The sequence below is a fragment of the Rattus norvegicus genome, chromosome 7, assembly GCF_021556685.1.
Source record: "Rattus norvegicus strain SHRSP/BbbUtx chromosome 7, alternate assembly SHRSP_T2T, whole genome shotgun sequence".
Lineage (NCBI taxonomy): Eukaryota > Metazoa > Chordata > Mammalia > Rodentia > Muridae > Rattus > Rattus norvegicus.
Genome location: NC_141540.1, coordinates 46,654,396 through 46,672,751, shown reverse-complemented (window position 1 = coordinate 46,672,751; position 18,356 = coordinate 46,654,396). Strand labels below are relative to the sequence as shown.

Genomic DNA, 18,356 nt, shown 5'->3' with positions numbered 1-18,356 from the left:
GCATTTATTTAATTAGACATTGGTGAAGTCAAGTAATAAAGCTTCACAAACCATTCTTGGTTTAGTCAGTATAGATATCAGCAGACTTTTAAAAATGAATGTCACTTTATTTGCTGTTTGGTTTAACAGTGTTGAAATTAAGTGCTTAGAAGTTTTATTTTATAACGCACATCAGTCTCCCTTGGAGTGAGTTTCTAGAGTCTTTCAAACTGTCAAGCCAGGCATGTGATTCTTTATTCTTGACTCTTCGCACCAAAGATCATAAAGTATGATATAAAAGAATGTCTTCATGTCAAGTAAATCCCGGGGAAAATCTTCTGACAAGAAAAAGCATGCCTTTTCCTTTTTTGCTCTACATAGTTTATTCCGTGTAGAAGGCCCCTTGAACCTGATATAATGTGCCCATCATTCATTCAGGTTCTTGCCCCATGGTTACTATCTCTTTGGCCTGTATTTCGCAAACTTCCATGAATATAATTAAAAGCTTAAAAACAATAACTTATTCAGAGCTGTGCTGGATCCCTGTTTGCTCCATTTCTCTTTCATGTGACTGGCTGTTATCTGCCCGAGAAACATTCATTCAGTAGCAAAGATTATGTCAAAATTCTAGGGAACTATTCTCTTTATACACATCATCTTTAAAATTAATTTATCATCTCATACTCCTAATGAAGAAGTCGAAATATGAAGAATGTCTATATCTAGCAACAACAAAAACTGTGATTGCTATTTTTTTAACCAGTTCAGAGATGGTTCTGGCTGCTCTGTAGGTTTTATTGTTGTTGTTGTTGTTGTTGTTGTTTGCAAAAAATGAGGGAAAGAGGAAAACTCAACTCAAATATAAAGATGTCTGAGGGCAAATCGGGGCTGCTTTTGTTGCCTGCCTTGGATCTCTGCTTGAGACTGGAGTTTTCCTGTTACGGCTAGTACTTCAGTTCTTGCTGACTCTACAAATTATATTTTGGAGCCTTTCAACTTGGACTCAAATCTCATGGCTCTAAGGAAACTTCCAGGACTGGGTCACCATTGGAAGAGCAGGCTGCTGAGTCATCCAGCCAGCCCTGTGGGTTGAACAGAAAGAGTACTGAAATCTATTCCTCTCTAACATCATTAGATTATATAGTATATTGTGAACCAATGTAACAGATTCTACTATTAATATTGATTTCTTCAACAGACATGTTCCTTCAGAGAACTAGAACTAACAGAATTAAAATAAGACAAAAACAAAAAATTTATACACTATATATATATGTTAAGATTTCTTATTAATAAAAGAGAGAATAAAATATTTTAGTGTGAGGTCTATTTTAATGAGTAATTATTCAGGCTTCAGGTATGAGGATGGTGATAACAAAAGGACCAGCATTTCACAGTGTTGTCCCTCTGTCATACTCATTTTTTCTATTGCTACATATATTATCATAATCTTAATATGAAACATATGTTCATATATTTTTTCTATTGCATAATGCTTTCTTATCAGAAATCAAGGCTCAGGAAAATGTACACGGGGTCCTAGGCTTGGTTCTCATGATGTAAATATGGAAGGAAAGAAGGAAGGAAGGAAGGAAAGAAGGAAGGAAAGAAGGAAGGAAGGAAGGAAAGAAGGAAGGAAGGAAGGGTTAATCAATATTCAAAATGTAAATGTATCCGGATTATTATTTCTAACCAGGGTAAAGGGTGATTTTCTGCATCAGTCAGAAATTAACCATTATCTGAGATGTGGTTCTGGTGGAAGTTTATTCAAGCAGGTGGTAGGAACTCTTTCCTGTGATAATCTAAACCAAATGAGTCCATTATCAGAATGCAGGTGTCACAAGGAAAATTATTTATCTATTTTTAATTTTCTAATTAAATTAGACTTAAGACCTACAAGATAATATTACTAAAGTTGTAAACTGTTATGGCACTGGACAGATGCCTCAGTAGTGAACCAGGTACTCTGCATTGCAGAGGCTCAGGGTCCAGTTCTTAGCAGTTGTGTCAGGAGGCCCAGAAATCCTCTCAAGAGAAAAGCGAACTTCTTAGAGCCTTATTGGGTTCTTGAACTAACATGAACACACACACCAACACACCTAAAAATAAATCTTAAATAGTCATAATTTGAATATTTTATATCTACCTCCTCTCCACTTATATTTCTGAAATTAATGAAAGAAAATAAAATGGTCTTGTTTTATTTTAAATTCAGAAAATTAGAAGTCCACTCAAAATTACTTTCAATAATAATAAAAATATTACTGAAAAAATGATACTTAAACACTTTTCACATTCAAATAAGTCAATCTAAATCAACACTTTGCAAACTACGTGATTCAACAAAATACTATTTTGAATTTTAACTCAATCATCAAAAACAGATATTAAAAGATTACACTTATTTCTCTTTTTTAAGTGTCATAACATGATGGAAAATATCTCAGTTAATTACTTCATCAAGATATATCTTTAAGACTACAAGCTGTCCTTTGTGTACCACTGACCACCTTCAACAGTCCTGCTGCACCACTTCTCAAATCTTCTGCACACTAGGCCCCTTGGAGCAAGCCCAGTTCCCCAAAGACCCACACTGATCCTTGGGTTCCATTTCCAGGCAGAGACCACCTATGCAAGGTCTGCCTTACCACAACCAAATATCTAATGGCTAGCTCAAGAACAGTAGCCAGGGGAATATGGAACCTCTAGAGCTGTGTCAAGCCCTGGATATTCTAACAATACTGAGGCATTAGGAAATGACCATAAATACAATCTTACAGAGGACTTTAAATAGGAAATAAATAATTTACTTAAAAAGATATAGGAAAGTACAATTAAAAGGTGATGGAAGTGAGTAAAATTGTTCAGACCTGAAAATGGAAATAGAAGCAAAAAGGGAAACACAAGTCGAGGGAATCCTGGAGATGGAAAACTTAGGGAAGAGAACAGGAACAACAGAAGCGAGCACCACCAACAAAAAACAGGAAACAGAAGAGGGAATCTCAGACACAGAAGACACAATACGAGAAATTGATACATCAGTCTAAGAAAATGTTAAATATAAAAATGTCCTGAAACAAAACAAATACCCAGTAAATCTAGGATACCAAAAAAAAAAAAAAAGACCTAATCTAATAATAACAGGGATAGAAAAAAGGTTAAGAGTCCCAGCTCCAAGGCCTAGATATATTTTTTCAATGAAATAATGTAAGAAACTTTGTTCCCACCTAAAAAAGATTCCTGTAGTCATACAAGAAGCTTATGGGACACCAGTAAGATTGAAATGTTTTCTGCTCCAAAAGAATGAAAACACTAAACCTATAGGGAAAAAAAGATAAAATACAAGGCAAAAAAGAACAAGTAATATCAATAGGCAGACCTATCAAAATTATACTGAACATCTCAACATGGATTCTAAAATCCAGAAGCGTCTGAACAGATATCTTCTAGACATTGAGAAATAAAATATTTCAAAACAAAAGTAAATAAAAAAATACTATTCACAAATCCAGACCTACAGGAGTTCTAGAGAAAAAATCTCCAATTAAGGAGGCTGCTTATACCCAAGAAAACACAGGATATAAATAACCCACACTAGCAAAACCAAAAGAAAAAAATCCACCTTCCTCCCTCCCTCCCTCCACCCCCTCCTATCATCAATCTCAAAATAACAATAGCAAGCATTGGTCATTAATATCTTTCAACATCATTGGGCTCAACTCCACAATAAAAAGACAAAGACTAACAATGAATGTCAAAACAGGATCTATAATTCTGCAAAACAAAAGAAAAATACTTCAGTAACAATGATAGATATTCCATCAGAGTAAAGGATCCAAGAAGCAAGCTAATATTTAGTAAAATAGGTTTTCAACCAAAATTAGTCAAAAGATATGGAAAATGGTATCTCATACTAGCAATTTAAAAGCACATTTGAAAGCTCTAGGAAAAAAAGAATCCAACCCAAGTGGAGTAGGTAATGGGAAATAATCAAACTCAGGGCTGAAATCAATAAATCAGAAACAAAGGCAAAAATACAAAAAAAAATCAACCAAACCAAGAGATGGTTCATTGAGAAATCAAGAAGATATAGATAAAAGTTAGACAAACTAACTACAAGGGAAAGAGACAGTATCCAAATTAGCAAAATCAGAACTAAAAAGGGGGACATAACAGCAAACACTAGGAAATCTAAAGAATCATAACCTTTTACTACAAAAGTCTGTATTCCACAAAAATGAAAATCCTAAAGGAATGAATGATTTTGTAGATAAATTCCATTCAGCAAAATTAAGTCAAGATAAAGTAAAGAACCTAAACAGTCCTATGACCCCTACGAAAATGAAAGCAGTTATCAGAATCTCCAAGGGCCAGGTTGTTTGAGTGAAGAATTCTACCAGACTTTCAAAACGGTGCTAATACCAATACTCCTCAAATTATCTCACAAAATGGAAACAGAGGAATATTGCAAGACTCATTCTATGAGTCACTGTCACCCTGAAACTTAAACCACACAAAAATTTAAAAAAAGCAAAGTGAATTTCAGAATAATTTCCTTTATAAACTTTGATGCAAAAATCCTGGTAAACTGAATCTAAAAATAAATCAAAAACATAATCTACCATGATCAAATAAATAGGTTTTATCCCAGAGATGCAGAAATGGATCAACATATGAAAATCTGTCAATTTAATACACCAATTAAACAACCTAAAAGAACTGGAAGAGCTTGAAGGGGCTCGAGACCCCATATGTACAACAATGTCAAGCAACCAGAGCTTCCAGGGACTAAGCCACTACCTAAAGACTATACATGGACTGACCCTGGACTCTGACCTCATAGGTAGCAATGAATATCCTAGTAAGAGCACCAGTGTAAGGGGAAGCCCTGGGTCCTGCTAAGACTGAACCCCCAGTGAACTAGACTCGTGGGGGGAGGGCGGCAATGGGGGGAGGGTTGGGAGGGGAACACCCATAAGGAAGGGGAGGGGGGAGGGGGATGTTTGCCCGGATACCGGGAAAGGGAATAACACTCGAAATGTATATAAGAAATACTCAAGTTAAAAAAAAAAAAGAAAAAAAAAAGAAAAAAAAAAAAGAAAAGCTAAACTAGGTCAAGAGGCCCAATCATGTGGGTAAAGAAGATCAAGTATTGATATATTTTAATTGTTCATGAAGACACGGGGATTACCAAAAGACATGGAGCTTGGTGATAAAGCTATTCAAATCACTGATCATTGTCAACAAAGCCTATGAACTCAGAGAAGAGAGAGCCAATAGTGGCTTATAGCAGAGCTTGAAAGGATTGTAAACAGGTTATGCCTTGCAGGCAAAGTGAGCAAGGATCTATGTGCCCAATCCCTTTGATCCAGGTATTTGTCTTCTCTAGGAGATGCACATCAAGAAGAAGTTTGGGGGGTTAATCAAATAGATGGCCCTTATTGATGCATCTTCTAGACATCTACTTGGTTATAGTCAAGCAAAATTATATATCACAGCTCATGCAGTGCTATGTATTAGAGACTATTGGAGATAATTCTTTGTGTTTATCTCTCTTTAGCAGGATCTATAGTTTTTTCTTTGGAACCTTATAATTTCCTGATCTATAACATAGAAATAATCATATGTTACAAGAATATAAAGAATTTAAATAAAAGCACTTACCAAACTCTATGGGCCATATAAGTTGTTTAATAAACGCTATTTACTATAAAAAAAAGAAAGAAAAACCTTCTTAGATGTTGAAAATTCTTCGGCAAAACCCAACATCTTCTTATGATAAACTTCTGGAGACATCAGATACAAAGGCACGTACTTAATATAAAAAGGCAATATGTAGCAACCCTACAGATTACATCAAATTAAATGGAGAGAAACTTAAAGCAATTTCACTAAACTCAGGTATAAGACAAGTCTGTCAATTCTTTCCTTATCTATTCAACATAATAATTAAAGTTTTAGCTAGAACAATAAGACAGAAAAAGGAGATCAAGGGATAAATATTGGAAAGGAAAAAGTCAAAGCCCCTCTATTCATAGATGACATTATAGTGTACATAGATAACTCCCAAAATTCTACCAGAAACTCTTACAGCTGATGAACACCTTCAGCAAAATGGTTGGATACAAAATTAACAAAAATAAATCAGTAGCCCTTCCTTATACAAACAGTAAATGGACTGCTCAAGAGGTTAGGGAGACAACACTCTTCATGATAGCCATAAATAATGTAAAATATGTTGGTATAATTCTAGCCAAGCAAGTGAAAGACCTGCATGACAAACATTACAAGTTTCTGAAGCAAGAAATTGAGGAGATAGCAGAAGATGAAAGACCTCCCATGCTCATGGATCAGTAGGATTTACATCTTACAAAAAGCAACCTACAGGTTCAATGCAATTCCAATAAAAATCCCAGCACAATTCCTTACTGACAACGAAAAAGCAATTCTCAACTTTATATGGAAAAATAAAATAAAAAACCTGGGATAGTTAAAACAATCCTGTAAAATAAAATCTCTTCTATAGATATTGCTGCCTTTGATTTCAAGCAGTGATACACAGCAATAGTTACAAAAACTGCATGGTATTGGCATGAAAACAGAAAGGGTGATCAGTATAATTCAACTGAAGATCCAAAAAAGAAATCTACACTCCCAAAATAGTTTATTTTGACACAGAAGACAAAGTATATGGAGGAGGAGGAGAAGGAGGAGGAGGAGGAGAAGGAGGAAGAGGAAGAGGAAGAAGAGGAAGAAAAAGAAGAGGAGGAGGAGGAAGAAGAGGAAGAGAGGAAGAGAGGAAGAGGAAGAAGAAAGTATCTTCAGCAAATGGTGCTAGTCTAACAATCTAACTGGTTATCTGCATGTAGAAAAAAGCATATCATCCTGCATAAAACTCAAGTCTAAATGGATCAAAGACCTTAACATAAAACCAGATACATTAAATCTCATAGAAGAACAGTTTTGGAACTAACTTGAACATATTGGCACAAGAGACAACTTCCTGAACGAAACACCACTAGCTTATGAACTAAGATTACCAATTAATAAATGGAACCTCATGCAACTGAAAAGCTTCTATAAGGCAAAGTACACCACCAATAGATCTAAATGGCAGTCAATGGATTAGGAATTGATTTTTACCAACCCGTATCTGAAAGAGGACTAGCATTCAAAATATATTAAATAATCAAGAACCAAATAACCCAATTAAAAAGTACAGTACAGAGCTAAACAGAGAATTCAAAGTGGAGTAACCGCTGAAGGCTGACAATCACTTAAAAATGTACAATATCCTCAGGTGTCATGACAAGGCAAACCAGAACCACTCTGATATTCCATTTAACAACCTTTAAAATGTCTAAAGTCAAAAACTCAAGTGACAGCACATGCTGACAAGGATATGGACCAAAGGGAACACTCCACCATTGCTGGTGTGAGTCAAACATGGAAATCACCACTTTGGAAATTAATCTTGTGTTTTCTTAGAAAAATGAAAGTACTTATACCTCCATACTCAGCTATTCCACTCCTGGGCATACATACACAAAACATGTCCCACTATACCTCAAGGATACTTCCTCAATTATCAAAGAAGCTTTAGTGACAATACCCAGAAATTGGAAACCAAACAGATGTCCCTCATCTAAAGAATGGGTAAAATAAATGTACTTCATGTACACAATGAAACATTACTTAACTATTAAAAATTAAGAGCGTCATGAAAATTTCAGGCAAATGGATGGAACTAGAAAACATCATTCAGTGTCAGGTAAACCAGACTAAGATAAAAATACATGGTATGAATTCACTTGTAAGTGGATTTTAGCCACAAAGCACAAAATAACCATTCTATAATTCATGGACCTAAAGTAGCTAAGTCACAAGGAGATCCCAAGGGAGGGTACTTGAGACTCACTCAGAAATGAAATAGACATGGATGTAGATAGAGAGAGAGAACAGGGGTGGGAGAGGGGTTGGGGAATCAGCTGTGGGATGAGCAGAGGCAGGGCATGAGACGACTGGCAAAGAGAAGGGAAATTGGGGGAGGCAAATTTGTACAAGCTAGAGGCTTTGGATTTTGAAGGAGCCTGGAAGGATATGGGGTGACCGTACCTGAGACTCCTCATACCTATGGATATGGAGCCTGAAGTAGCCACCTCCTATAGCAAGGCAGGATGTCCAGTGGAGGAAAGATGACATCAATCCTCCCAGAAATTCTTAGACTCAAAATTTGCCTTTCCTATAAGGCTGCGCGGGAATAAAGAAGAACAGTGATAGAAGGACTAGCCAAACAATTACTGCCTCAACCTGAAACCCACTGCATGGGAGAGAGTCAACTCCTGAAATTATTAATGGAACTGTGTTATGTTTGGAGACAGGAGCCTAGTATAGCTGTTATCTAAGAGGCTTCATCTAGCATTTGTTGGAAACTGATAGAGAGACCCACAGGCAAACATTAAGTGGAGCCCAGGGAGTCTTGTGGAAGAGTCATTTAAATGATTGTGGGAGTCAGAAGGGTCAAGGACCGTATATGAAGACCTGCAGAACTAACTAACTTAGGCCCGTGGGGCACAGAGAAAGTGAACCACCAACCAAAGAGCATGTATGGGCTGTGGCTAGGACCTCTCCACATGTGTAGCAGATATGCAGCTCTGTCTTCATGTAGGTCCGCTAAAAATTGGAGCATGGGCTGGCTCTGACTCTATTGCCTGCCTTTGGATCCAATCCCCTTTTTTGGGCTGCCTTATCTGGCCTCAAAGCAAGAGGATGTGCCTAATACTGAAATAATTTAATGTGCCAGGGCAGATAGGAGAGGAGGAAGATTTGGTAGAAAGGGGATCAGAGAGTGGGAGTGGTTGGTAGGAGAGAGCAGAGCTGTGATCAGGATGTGAAACAAACAGCAAACAAACAAAGACAAACCTTTCAAAAATTAAAGGTTTTTAAATTCAACATATTAATTTACAAATCTTCACAATAATTCAATATTCATATATGTACAATAAGAATGTCATCACTGAACTATGTTTTTAAATCCAAAAATCCAAAATTTAATGATTAATGATTCCATTAAGGAAAGGTTTTTAAACAGTGAAGAAATGTAAAGTAATGGCAAACTATACAGCATATTATAAATTACATAATACAGGAACAATGAATATTAAAAGAATAAAAGTTTTATCTCAGAAAATTGGTTTATAAAATCTTCAATATATTTTTACATCTAATTTTTCTGCATTTAATTTTCAAGTATGCATAATGTAAATGTTATTGAGTATGAGAGGACATTATTATAAATAAAATTTATGCTTTTAATTGTTATGCAATTTGGATAACAATTGCCTCTATTTATGGCTCTTATATACATGTGACTGTGAAAATTATTTTCCTTATTTGATTACACGATGCTTTTAAAAGTCTCTTATATCATCCTAGGCTAAAAGTAAACTAGGTATTATTCAGATATAACTTAGAGAACATGATATATTCAATAAGCAATTATTTATTTCATTAGGAAGTAAAAGGAATGCAACAAAATCAGGACTGAATACAGGCACACACACAAATATCTATCACTGTAAAGATTTACAGATATATTTTCCTTATATTCAAAATTAAAGCATAAACAAACTATAGCTTTCATAAATTTAAAATGACTCCTAGTTCTCTACAAGTTTGGGATGACTTATTTCTGTAGTGATTTTTCAAAAGTAAAAAATTCATATTTTAATTAACAAAACTAACGCCTCACTCTGATGTCACACCTCCCAGTAAAGCTTCTCCTAATTTTCTGCTTTACTTGGTGATATTCAAATATAGTCACACACAATATATATATATATATATATATATATATATATATATATATATATATAGAGAGAGAGAGAGAGAGAGAGAGAGAGAGAGGAGAGAGAGAGAGAGAAAGAGAAAGAGAGAGAGAGAGACTAATTGGTGACTAATTGAAACATTTCAATTCTTTGTGGTATTTTGAGGAGCCTATCTTCCATTGAGTCAAGTTTCTATTTGTATAATTTCAATATGTAAGTCATTTGTTGTCTAGCACTCATACTTTGAAAGTAGTATACACACACACACACACACACACACACACACACACACACACACTCAGGAAAATGGAAAATATTTGGTTCGGTTGAATAGGTTAACCATCTGCAGAAACTCTCTGTGAATGAAAAACTACAGCACTCTGGCTCCAGTGAACATTAGAATAACTTGGACAAACTACATCCACTTAAATCTCATGTTTTGCAATTTATATGATAGCATATCTTGACATCAGAGTTGTCGTTTCTGAGAGGGTTCACATGTGACAATTATATAGTTAATATACACTGCTAATTATATATAATATATATGCTTGTATATATATATATATATTCATGTATTTATGGATTACTTTAATATTAATAAAATAAGGACACTTCCACTTTTAAAAATATGATTTTGTTCAGTATCATTTAAATACCACGTGAAACGAATATTTGCCAAATAACAATAAATTAAACAGATTTCTATCTAGTCTGCTACTCCTTTGTAAAATACAAATGAACTACACAAATACCGGACCTTTGGGACATCATTTGGCTGGTGCAATTCCCCTGAGGAGCAAGAGCAGACGATGAGCATCTTGCACTGTTGATTGAGAGTTTCATAACGCTAGTCCCTGTTAACTCACCCAGAAAACACAGCTGTGTCTGCTACCTCTCAATGCTCACCTTAAAAAGATGCATTTTTAATAGTCAATATTCTCACTGGGATTCAGTGTTACTTGATAAACGCAAACAACGACTAGGATTGCTCGTGAGAAAAAGGCCACATTACCATACAGAAAACAAATGTTTTGGCACAGGATGCCTACATACTTGGAGACTACTCAAACACGTGGCTTCTATGCAAAGTTCTTTGTAAATAAATGGGACACTGTGTACATAGAATATTTTGGATGTTTCTTACATTAAAATACAACCATTGGTATTTGGATATTTAGTTTATTTTTAACATGTTTCAATAGCAAACCCAACATTTTGCATACTTTCATTAGATGATGACATTTCACTTCTATACTTTAGTAAGAATGTGATACATTTCAACTAAAAACTATGTTGAATCCTTTAAATGACTAATCTGTAAAGAACGAGACTTAAAAAGAATTCCATGTATTTTCTGTTGTCAATGGAAGCGAGCTTGAGCTGTCCATTTCTTTGTTGGTTGTTTTTAGTGCCGAGGGGTTAGGCATAGTACCTTTTAAATGAGGTTGGCATCAATACTGAGCTAAAGTTCCAGAATTTAATTCTTTTAATAATGGAAATTACTAAAACAAATATACCATCAACCGTGGCATATATGGTTTGGTGAAAAACCAAGACACAGCTTTCAATTAAAAGTTTTATTCTTGTATTTATTTGTTAATTTTGGAGGAGGGTATGTTTGCTACAGTACATGTGTGGAGGTCAGAGGAAAACCTGAAGGAACTGGATCTTCTATCACTAGGGATGAAACTCAGGTCTTTAGACATCCTTTTAAGTGGCAATATCTGGTGAATCATTTACATTTGTCCTAGTAAAATGAAAATTATCCTAGCACCAGATACTGATCTAATTCACAGGAGACATTGACGCAGTTTTATTTCATGTTCATAGAGTAGAAAACAGTGATTTTCTGTATTTGCTTATATGTAGATATTAGTGGTAAAGTCAATGATAACCAACTAAAATTCACAGAGCTACAGTGTAGGTATAGACTAAGATACTAGAGAAAACAGCTCTCATTAGGGAACAGAACATTAATAGAAAGCTCTGGTTAGATGGGCTTGATAGAATGGGAGGGGAAGGTGAGGGCAGGTTTATGGAGTTGGGGAATACAGGAAGAGACAAGTCAAATTAGGGAGCATTTGTGGTATATCAATAAAAATTTAATATAGTAGAAACTTATTAAACTCTGTACATATATGAAGGTGATATAAATTAAGTTACCAAACAGTGGGAGGAACAGTCTCACCTAGACATCTCTGATCACCAAAGGGAGTTACAAGTAGAGGAATTGAGCTGCACCTAAATGAGTTTTTGGCCAAAGGAGCCTTGAGGAAATCTTCAAATATACCAGTCTATTTTCAAGAATATGGTTAGCTCTCCCCAAACTGACATCAATGCCCTATTGCTGAAGAAGACAACTATACAACTTATCAGAGAAAGGACTGAAGGAGCTGAAGGGGTTTGCAACCCTATAGCAAGAACAACAATATCAAGCATCCAGAGCTTCCACCACCACCGTAGAGCTCCCATGGAATAAAACACCAACCAAAGAGGACACATGGAGTAAGCAATTGCTCCAGCTGCATATGTAGCAGAAGATGGCATTGTCTGGCATCAATAAGAGGAGAAGCTCTTGGTCCTGTGAAGACTCATTTCTCTGGTGTAGGGGAATGCCAGGGTGTTGAGGTAGGAGTGGAAGGGTGGGAGGGGGAGCATCCTCATAGAAGCAGGAGGAGGGGCAGGGGGAAGGGGGAACCAGGAAATGTAAATACATAAACTACCCAAAATTTCAAAAATGTCTAAATTAAAAAAGAATGAAAATGAAGATGTTGAATGGATATCCACATAGATCCTAACATCTCTGTTCCAGTTCTTAGGCATAAGACTTTAATCTACATGCTGTCAAAAGAGAAATATGAACACCAAGCCTACCACAAATCCTTTATCTACAATGATGCCCTGCAGACACAATATACTAGAATAATGGCAGAACAAACATCTGAATAACTGATCAATAACTCATTAGACTTAATGACTACTCCACAAGATGGAACCTATACTCAACACTGCTTTTGTGACCAAGAACCCAAGTAAAAATAAGTAAGAGACTATCAAATAATCAAGTAATACTAGTCTTAAAAACGTGCAGTGATAAAATAATTCCAAATATTTTGTTCTATGCCTAGATCAGTGACCTTTTAAATGTATCTTCAGAGACGCTTTCTCCATCAGTAGATGGAAACATAGAGACCAGCAGCCAGACATTACACAGAGAGTGAGAGACCTGAAACACCTAGTCCCAAATGTTGCCTTTATAAAATCCTTATTCTCTAAATTCAGAGAACTTTGCTGAAGAGGAGGCAGAAGGAGATAAGAGTCAGATAAAATGGAGGACACAATGGAAGCAAGGCCCTCTAAATCAACATCAGTAAAACTCATATGACTAACATCGGGTCCCAGTACACACACACACACACACACACACACACACACACACACACACACACTTTCTGTTCTTTTTTATGCTGTTTCTCTTGCCTGCATTTAAAGTGACAGTTTTTATTTTATTTTATTTTATTAAATTAAAAAATAATGAATGAATAAGAACTATTAACTAGGTAAAGATGACCAAATGAACTATCTCACTTGTACCTACTGGAAGAAGAAAATCAGTTTTCTCTAATGAAGTGACACTGGGTATATCAACCATTCCAGGACAAGCTTCACATTCATGAGGAGTCAACCACCATATAATGGACTCCATTGTTGTGTGTGTGTGTGTGTGTGTGTGTGTGTGTGTGTGTGTGTATCTGTGTATGTGTGTGCAATTTTATTTGGTTACAGTTTGCAGATTTATTTAGTTTCTCTATTGATGTTTTGTTTTCTTGGTTTAGGTGGATGTTGTTTCTTTCATTCATTCATTCATTCACTCACTCTATTTATTTATTTATTTATTTATTTATTTATTTATTTATTTATTTATTTATTTATTTATTTTTACACTCTATTTTATTCTCCTTCAGGCCTACCCTCTGACTGTTCCACATCCCATAGCTCCTCCCGCATCCCGCCTCTCAGTGTGAAGATATTCCCCACCTCCCCTATCCCAACCGACCTCTAAACTTCCTGGGGTCTCCAGTCTCTTAAGGGTTAGGTGCATCTTCTCTGACTGAACCCAGACCTGGGAGTCCTCTGCTGTATATGTGTTGGGAGTCTCATCTCAGCTGGTGTATGCTGCCTGGTTGGTGATCCAGTGTCTAAGACATCTCAGGGGTCCAGGTTAGTTGACTACAGGGTCACCCTCCTCCTCAGCTTCCTCCAGCTTTTCCCTAAGTCAACCAGAGGGGTCAGCAGCTTCTGTTTATTGACTGGGTACAAATATCTGCATCTGACTCTTACAGTCAATTGTTGTGTCTTTCTGAGGGCAGTCGTGATGGGTCCCTTTTTGTGAGCGCTCCCCTGCTTCAGTAATGGTGTCAGGCCTTGGGGCCTCCCCTTGAGCTGGATCTCACCTTGGGCCTGTCACTGGACCTTCTTTATTTCCATCCCTGCTTATAGTTAGATTGGTAGGGAATATTTGAGGGTCTGGAAGGACTTGGGTAAGGGGAGAAGAATATAATAAAATGTATTTGAAATAGAAAATTGTTTTTACTAGTGAAAAATTATAATACTTTTAAATACAAAAGAAATGTATTATTATCTACATAATTATTATATATGGAAATAATATGAAACTTATGCTGGTTGGGTTTTGATTCAATTGACAAAATCTATTTAAATCACTTCCTTTGAAACTATTTAACCAATTAATTCTGTTTCTTATGAAATTTAAGTAAAGCTGCACTGAGCAATGACTCGTGAGAATAAGTGGCAGTATATTTTGCATTTTTCTTTACATTATCAATATCGACATTTTAATATACTTTGATATTCTGTTTTATAAATTTTAGTTTGAAGCCCTAATATATTTTGCATTGTATACTGTCACAAAAAGCAAATATAGAATTAAAAAATGTTTAAAGGTGTTATAATAAATAATAAATATTAATAAATAAATTTATAATAAAGAAATAAAGGAAATTAATTATCAAATCACATCATAAATATGATAGAATGTGGTCTAAGTTAGAGTTACATCACAGACATTAAAAAGATATTATAGCAAAGAAATCATAGCAAACATGAAGTAAAAATATTTTTTGATACTATATCTATTTGCCTAGCTATATCTATCTATCTATCTATCTATCTATCTATCTATCTATCTATCTATCTATCTATCTATCTATCTATTTATCTATCTATCCATCTATCCATCTGTCCATCCATCTATTCATCTATCTATCTATCTATCTATCTATCTATCTATCTATCTATCTATCTATCATCTATCTATCTATCTATCATCTATCTATCTATCTATGTATCCATCTATTCATCTATCTACTCATCTATTCATCTATTTATCCATTCATCTATCCATCTATCTATCCACCCATCATCTATTTCTCTATATCTATCTATCTATCTATCTATCTATCTATCTATCTATCTATCCTCCCTAAATGCAAGTATACTTTAAGTGAGGCAATGGTCATATATTTTAAAAAGCAAACCAACAGGTCTTAGATCCTCAGCAAAATTACCATACTTTTAGAATACTACTATCATTTGAAATTTTCTTTTTATCGGTTATGAGCGAATAATAAAAGCATAAGATACTTTATTTGTCTAAATACATTTCTGTGATAGCTTAGGTTTAGATCTTGACTATGACTCTTCTATGAAAAATTGGATGAAAATACTACATAGAAAAACAGAAACGAAAGCCAAGAAAATGAGAAAAATCATCACTGTAATGTTCATTTTTCTAAATAAAGAAAAGCACGGCAATTTAGGGGTATAATTGCTGAAAACTGTACTATCAAAATATGCAAATAAGTATAAAATCTAAGCTAAATTGTGGTGGAATACATGAGAGAGAAAAAACAAAAAATGGATGGAACAGGAACAAAGACAAAGTCATATGAACTCAAATTGCCCAGCATCTTGACAGAGATGTTGCAACAGGTTTGAAGATGAAAATGAAAACCTTTGCTTAGAAATGCAAAAGACTATAACTTTCAATCATTATCATACCAACAAAATAATAGCAGAACCTGCACTAATGGCATAATAATTTATTTTTATCTGACCTACTTAAAATAATAATGTTAGGTAATATCTGCTAGAAAAGATTCCGTTGTAGATGAGACCATGGTTTTGGAAAGCTGATATTGAGCTAATGGTTTATTTTTTTTCCAGAAAGAGATATTGGTTTGCAAGCTACATTTTAAGTAAGTTTTCTTTACTGAGCTAAGGTAGAATATATTGAATATATTGCAATCCATAATTACTAAAAGTCTTTCTCAAAGGAATCATTGAATAAATAGCTAGTTATGGGGGGAGCATTTCATAGATTGCTTCTCAAAAGAATTTTAGGCAAATACATGTATATATTTATTCTCTTCATGTTTATGTTCCAAATTTTCTTCATCCATGTGAATGCATATATTAATATATATATACATACATCTTTGTTAATCTGTGTGAATATATACTATATCATATGTTCCTTACAATTAGTATGATAGCAAAAATGATTGTGAGGGAAATGTCCTTCAAAATTAGACCTTCACATTAAAACTTTGAAATAGAATGTAGTCCTAATATTCAGATCACCCTCACCCTGCAAATATGATATTGTTTTTTTCCCTATGATTCAAGAGTTTGTAAGTGATAGGGTTACTACAGCTGTCAAAACCTATTATTCTCAATTCTTTATTTAAAAGCTATTCTTCAGTGCAGATGTCAAGCAAGCATTTTCAAGGACTTTTTCAGTATTTTTTTACATAAAAATTCTATAGAATTTACTAACCAGGTAGAGCATAAAAATATTTACCCACAGTAAAATCAAAGATTATATAATAAGAAACCAACACTGTTGTTTGTGATCAATCTGAAGAGCTTTGTGGGTGTGATTGAGGTTCTAGCAAGAATTACTCTGCAGAAGAGCAATGTTAACTTTTAAAAGCTTGATGAAAAGAAGTTGAGTTGCTCTTGAAACAACGCACTGAGAAAGTAACTTCTGTACTTATTCGAAAGAACATAAAATGCTGGTTTAAACAGTATGAAGTTGAGAACTCAAAAGAACGAAATGAAAGTCCAGCTGGTCGCCACATTGAAGGAGTAAAAGTGTTGTGCAGGTAAAACGCTAAGCATGTATTCATGTAAATCCGTCATTCAAAATTTTACCTTCAAACATGCGTAAGGTTTGTTGATGTTGGATAATTTTCAGTAGGCTTGGTAACAAGCTGCTTTAACAAGTGAGCCTTCTTGTCATTCCGAACAACACATTTAATATTGCCTAGTTTCCCTACGGTGACCCCTGGAGTTTTACAGGAAGATAGATTAGATGAATTAGAAGGATGGCAGATTTATTGTCAGGAATATTTATGAAGGATAAATAAATAAATGAATGAATAAACAAATAAATAAAGTGGGTGCAAGTGTATATGACCTATATGTTTAAACAACAATGTGTGCCTGGCTACTCTGTATAAAGAGTAGGAAGGCAAGGGTTAGAAGAGATAATGTACAAGGAGTCTTGGAGTCTGGGACTTCACTTGTGTCTCTCTAATCTAGAGACTTGCTGAGTCCTTCTAGGAATAAAACATAGTGCTCATTTGATCTTATCCATACTGTTTACTCTTGTAAGCATAAGTGTTTAAAATACAGGTGAGGTGGCAATGGGAACAAGCTACAGCAGAGAATCTGTTCAAAGAAGTTACCTTACAGCTTCCATGTGTACGTACTCAGAATTTCCTGTGGTGTTCTAAGACCATGTGTCTTCTGTATATTCCTATGCATTGTGTGAGTATAGCAATGTAATCAGCATACCTTTCATTTTTATTGTATATTTTATGTATGTACATTTCAAATGTTATCCCTTTTCCCAGTTCTCTCATCTACCACCCCCTCCCAGCTTTTATGAGCATGCTCCACCACCCATCCACCAACCCCTGCCCTTCTCGCTGCCCTGATATTCCCCTCCGCTGGAGCATCGAGCTTGGAAGGACCAAGGGCTTCTCCTCCCATTGGTACCCAAGAAGGCCATCTTCTGCTACACATGCAGCTGGAGCCATGTGTCTGTTTATGTATACTCTTCGGATGGTGGTTTAGTCCATGGGAGCTCTGGTTGGTTGGTATAGTTGTTCTTATGGGGTTGGAAACCCCTTCAGCTCCTCCAATCCTTTCTCTAACTCCGCCACTGGGGAACCCATTCTCAGCTCAAAGTTTGGCTACAGGAGTCCGCCTCTGTATTTGTAATGCTCTGGCAAGGCCTTTCAGGAGACAGCTATATCAGGATCCTGTCAGTATGCAACTCTTGGCATCCCCAATAGTGACTGGGTTTGGTGGCTCTATGTATCTTGACTGGATATCCAGGTGGGGCAGTCTCTGAATGGCCATTCCTTCAGTCTTTGCTCCAAAAATTGTCTCCATATCTCCTCCCATGAGTCCTTCTAAGAAGGACTGAAGCATCTACGATTTGGTCTTCCTTCTTCT

The 18,356-nt window shown here is 35.5% G+C and overlaps 1 protein-coding gene across 5 annotated transcripts in view; it reads right to left on the bottom strand.

Annotated features, from left to right (window-relative positions):
• Positions 1-18,356, bottom strand: part of Mgat4c (MGAT4 family, member C) — a 760,784-nt gene that overhangs the window by 529,968 nt on the left and 212,460 nt on the right. For 2 of the 5 annotated variants that reach the window (XM_087556315.1, XM_087556314.1), the window contains exon 3: positions 5,644-5,686. The gene's annotated coding sequence lies outside the window, so the exon portion shown is untranslated. 5 annotated transcript variants of the gene reach the window in all.